Source organism: Phacochoerus africanus, chromosome 16 (assembly GCF_016906955.1).
Source record: "Phacochoerus africanus isolate WHEZ1 chromosome 16, ROS_Pafr_v1, whole genome shotgun sequence".
NCBI lineage: Eukaryota > Metazoa > Chordata > Mammalia > Artiodactyla > Suidae > Phacochoerus > Phacochoerus africanus.
The window spans coordinates 31237783-31243561 of record NC_062559.1 but is presented as its reverse complement, the minus strand read 5'-3'; the positions used below and the strand labels follow the sequence as shown (position 1 = coordinate 31243561).

Genomic DNA, 5779 nt, shown 5'->3' with positions numbered 1-5779 from the left:
CACAAAACATAAAAGAATAATAAGGTATCATTTTAAGTATGTCAGCAAAAATTTTAAATGACAATACCCAATGTTGATGGAGCTGTGGGAAAACTAGCAAACTCACAAACTGCTGCTGACAATTTTAAATGAAAAGCACTTTGGCAACATATTTTTAGAGACAAAATGTTCCTTAGTATTACCCTATTTTTTAAATTTCACGGCCACACTCACAGCATATGGAATTTCCCAAGCCAGGAACTGAATCCAGTCCACAGCTGTGACCTACACCACAGCCTGCAGCAACACGGGATATTTTAACTCACTGTGCCAGGCTGGGGATCGAACTCGCACCTCCGCAATGACCTGAGCTGCTACAGTTGGATTCTTAACCCACTGCTCCACAATGGGAACTCCCTGTAATTTCCTACTTTTGGAAATTTATCCTAGGGAAATAATTCAAAATGAAGAGGACTAAATGTATACCATATTTACTATATATATACTACATACGTGTTTACTGCAGGGTTACATGATAGAAAATTAGAATCAGTGCAAATGTTCACTTATCTGAAAATGGCTAATTAAATTATGGTATAAAAATGTGTTCTGCAGCCATTACGACCATAATGATGAGGGTATGAATCTGGCTGAAACATCTGGTACTCAATTTTTTGCTAGAATTTGTTCCTCTGGTGATTATAAATACATGGGGCAAAATTTATGAAATTAAGCTAAGTGAAAAAAGCAGGCAGAGAAAAAGAATATGTGTTCCTGAATTAAATGATGTAAAAATCACCTATGTAGATACCTGAGATGAGCAGAGAAAACTGAGGAGAAAACTATTTGTCCCTAATAGTTAAAATCCCATTTATAGTGCTTTTATTTATTTATTTATTTATTTTTGCCTTTTTAGGGCCACACCTGCAGGATATGGAAGTCCACAGGCTAGGGGTCGAATTGGAGCTGCAGCCGCTGGCCTACACCTCAGCCACAGCAACGCCAGATCCGAGCTGTCACCACAGCTCATGGCAGCGCCGGATCCTTAACCCACTGAACAAGGCCAGGGATCGAACCCACGTCCTCATGTCGGGTTTGTTAACCATTGAGCCACAGTGGGAACTCCTATAGTGTTTTTAAAAAGAAAAAAAAAAAGAAAAAACTTATCTGCTATTAAAGCATCCATTGCATACCTACTGTCATCAAATCCAGTCGTGACAAAATAAAAATGCTCTTATTTGACCTATCATTACTTAATGTGAAAGATAAAATGGGCAGAATAGTTTCTCTGGTTGTTGCATATACCTCGAAAAATGTACAGTAACAAATCTTAAGAAAAGTATTTATGATTCCTTTCAAATTGATTTGGACACAATTTATGGCATCAGCTTAGCAATTTATGGCATCAGTTATTTGTGCTTTCAGTGTAAGCATCTGGTTACATTTTTAGAAATCAGTACCCCCAATTTTGGAGACATTTTGTGAAAAATTTCTATTGGATTATATACCTATTCACCATTGTTTAATTTGTTTGTAAGAGTCCATGAAATATAAATGTGTCTCACAGAGCTCCTGTAATGAGGTATCAACAGTTTGAAGTTCCTTAGCTTCAAAGACTTAATTCAGAGAAAGACAATTCTTTTCAGCATAAATATGATAAATATGAAAATAATATTATAATACCTAGGGAAAATGTTTATTTATGTACTGCGTGAGATCACTCAAGAAGGAAGTATGTTATCCAGTATTTAAACCAATGTAGAAAAATAAGAGAAAAATGTAGGCTTTATACTTTAAATCTGAGACGGGGAGAGACCAGTGGAGCTTTTCGGAGGATGTCACCCTGGATACTGCTGCTCATTTACACATTACCTGGGAGAGCTTCGTGCGGCTGCATATTCTCAGCTGTTGAATGTGTTCTGCTCATTTTCCAGCGGGGAGGACGGCTTTAATGCTTTCTTGGCAACGTGTACTTTTTCACTTCTGCTGTTTCTGTTTACCTGTCTTCGTGCTTATTTACTGTTTGCATTTAGCTTGCCCTGCAAGTGGTTCTGAGGATTGTGGAGGAAATGGACAATACCTGTGCGAGCCCACAAGCTTTACAAATAAATCTCTCTCTGGGTTTTTTATACTGGATCTGGTGTGGGGGGGAGTTCATTCCTCTTTATCCCTTTTCTTTAACTTGATGACATTTTCTAAAGGACCACGCATGTATATAAACGAAATGTAAAAGATGCAGGTTTTTTTTAATCAAATTTATGAAACCTGTCCCTAGACCCCCAAATTCTTCCCAAAGAAGTTAAATTCTAAGGAGTAATTCTGTCCTACACATTTAAAAACAGCTTCTCTGTCTACTCATGTAAAGATAGTGCTAGTTCAAGGTCTTGGGCAAGTCACTAAACCTCTTTTTAGATTCAGCTGTAAAATGAGAGAATTGGACAAATGAGTCCTATGGTTCAATGAAAGTTCAATGATTTCCAAAAACCTTTTACTTCATGAGCTTTCTAAAGAATAGCTGCACAGAGAGATTAAACTCAGGGGGATGGTGCTTGGTGAATAAATACTTAGCAAACAATTGGAAGGCAGACATGGGAAACAATCAGAGCTCTGGTTATATCAATAGCCATGGACCATATTAATGATTTTGGAGGGAAGCTCAGCAAAATGCTAATTTATTTAATAAATATTTAATAGCATATTATTTCAATAAATAAATGAGTGTTGACACAGTAAAGAATACAAATGTTTTGTGCACACATTCTTGACCCACTTCCGTAGTCCTTCTTGGACATTTCCCAAAGAATTATTTAAAAAAAGATGAACCTCAAAATATCTCTGTTTATTGCAGTTTATGATTGGTGGTTAAATCTATAAAATAATCCAATGGTTTATCCCTCTTATCTTGAGAATGTTTAATCATCTTTGATATTTGCTTTAAATTAGCACTCTCAAATGTACATTTGTATAAAATCTCCCAAATCATGAAAGATTTATACCTTGAAATATATTTGGATTATTCTCTAGTTAATCATCTGGATAAAAATTAGGAGTACTGTAACCAGAACAATTAATTGAGTTGAGCTGAGTGTTATAAAAAATGAAAAAAAATTTTTCTTTCATGGTGTGCTTTGGCTACTTAAATGAAATTGAAGTCCTCTTCAATATCACAGAGTGGGTATGATAAGAGGACGTATGTGTTCTTTTTAGGAGCCCAGATTAATAATCGAAGTATTGATCAGAAGAAAAGCCATCAGGAGTGGTGCATTCTTGCTATTTTAAATCTATTGCTGGTCCTTTCTGGGCTTATTCAGCTTAATTAACTCTGGGAAGCCTCAGTTAGTTACCATTCCTGAGAAGTATGATGAGAAACTGTCATTTGCCATTCAGTTCAACAACTAGGTATAAGTGCTGATTCTAGTGGTGTGTGCTAAGTGTAGCAAGGCCCTAGCTGCCAGGGAGTGACAGGCTGTGGCGAGGGTAAGAGTACCATAGCAGCACAGGGAGAGGTGTCCTCCGAGATACTGACATACCTACAAACTGGTTAGCAAGTGCAGCCCATCAGTTGATGGTACATAGCCATGGCTCGCCCCTTCCTAAGAGGTCCCTCATTTGTCCAAGACTCCGTACTCCTTATAGGCATGCTTTTTGCAGAGGCATGATGGATCTGTAGCCCTTCCAGCCTGCCTTGTTCTTTTAGTTCACTGAGGAAAACAAAACAATTTATGTCAGTGAGGTACAAGGCCAAGTTGGCTTGAGGATGAAGTGCGATGGGGGTAGTTTTGGTGTTGCTGGGAAAGGATTTCTTCTATTTTAAAGAAACGCAATAAAGAGGAAGTTCCTTGACTACCTTTATTCCCTCTGGACATTGACCTGAGGGTATCATCTCTGCTTCAGGCATTTTGTGTCCAGGAGGCCAAGAAGCTAAAGATGGCAGAGCAGAAATGTGACCTAAACTGGATCTAAGAGGAAGGATAGGCTTGCACAAACAAAACAACAATGAAACAAGAGCATTTCAAGACATGTTAAGAGCATAGATAAGGAAAAAAAAAAGTGGAATGGAACTGGCTTGTTAGTTGAGCAATGTTGAAACCACAAAGCCTGGAACCAAGAGAATTCATAGGACAAAAATTTTGATAAATGAGGAAAATCCACTGGTTCCTCAACCGATCACTACTCCACACAGGGAGGTGGAGCCATGCAGGATCCTTGGGCTTCCTACTTGCCCTAAGTCACACGCAATTCTTCAGGCTTCTTTCTTTAGATCAGGAATAGGGAAAGCCTGGAGGCTTAAAGGAGTCTTATGACTTCTACATGTATTGTAAAGTTAAGGTAGTTGTGCATGCCAATCATCCTGCTTAATTTTATTTTAACATGATCTTTTTCTAATGATTTTTGTGAGGTTATGGATTCTCTCTTCTTTACCTCATGGTGGGATACATGTTGACTTACTTGTAAAAGAAAAAAACTGAATTCCTAGAGAAGTAAAAAGAATACATTTGTATATCGTAAATTGTTTTTTATTTTGCATCTCAAGGTAAAAAATGCATCTTAAAGAAAAACCAAGTCACATTGGAAAATATAATTATTTAAATTAAAATCAAATACCACCAAGATGGAACAAAACTAACTCTGCTTCAGAGTTTTGTGATTGTTCCTTCAAATGCAGCTCCCCGACACTGGTGATCCAAGTGCCTGAAGACATGGAGCAGACAACATTTTATGAAAGGAAACAAACTCTTCAGTGCATGAGATACTACTGAAAATATACTACCGCCAAGTTATTCTGAAGCACACAAACATTACCAAGATAATTTTGCTGCTGACACATATATTTGATAAAATCGACAGTCATTGATTGTTAAAGACAGTATTCTTATTTTGAAACTAGCTATAGTTATTTTCATTGCTGTACATTGTTCAATTTATTTATCCATTCTAATATTAATGTACAATTAGATTATTTCCAATTTTTGGCTATTACAAATAATACTACCCTGAGCATAATTTTATACATCTTTATACACAAATACACACTTCTATTGGGTATTTGGAATGAAATTGAATGTTCAAGTTAAAATAGATGTTGCTAAACAATTTTGCAAAGTGGTTATACCAATTAACTCTCCCACCAGCAATGTAGAAGAGTTCCATTTATTCTTTATACTGTCTTTTGAGCTTTGTGCAGTGGTGGTATCACAGCCAATGAGGTTTATCCAAGACATGATCATTGCTAATAGAAAACTATTTGTGTTTTGTTGAATATTGATGTCATGTAACTTCTTTTCTTGTGTGGCTTTTTCTTTTGATAAAAAGAAAACATTATATTAATGTTGCATAGCTTATCAATTTTTTTTTGCCTTTATAGTAATTTTTGTGTGTGCAGTTTAAGAAATCTCTCTCTGCCTCTCCAAGTTCAGAAATATAAACTCTTATGTTGTCTTTCAGCAATTTCATTGTTTTACCTTTTATCTTTAGAGCTCAGAATTGTATCTGTAATTTATTCTTGGCCGTGGTATGAGTTAGGGAAGAATTAAGATTTGTTTATTTTTCCGTATGGATATCCCGTGACCCAGTACCATTTATTAAAAAGACCATTCTTTTCTTCACTGCATTGCAGCTTATGAATCAGTGACTTTATTTGGACAGCATATCGTTGGAGTCTGTATTCTGTTCCATAGTAAATTTGTCTAAGCTTCTCCCTTTGTCATACTCCTCTCATTATTGCAGTGTCACAAGTCTTGATTTGGGGGTATTATGAAGTCTATAACTTTATTATATTTTGTCATTGCTCATAACTGTG

General features: G+C 36.4%; 1 non-coding gene across 1 annotated transcript; it reads left to right on the top strand.

Moving 5' to 3' along the window:
• Positions 1–5152: 5152 nt before the first annotated feature.
• Positions 5153–5300, top strand: LOC125117826 (U4 spliceosomal RNA). Its single transcript, XR_007132734.1, has one exon. It is a non-coding gene; the product is annotated as a U4 spliceosomal RNA (small nuclear RNA).
• The last annotated feature ends 479 nt before the right edge of the window (positions 5301–5779 follow it).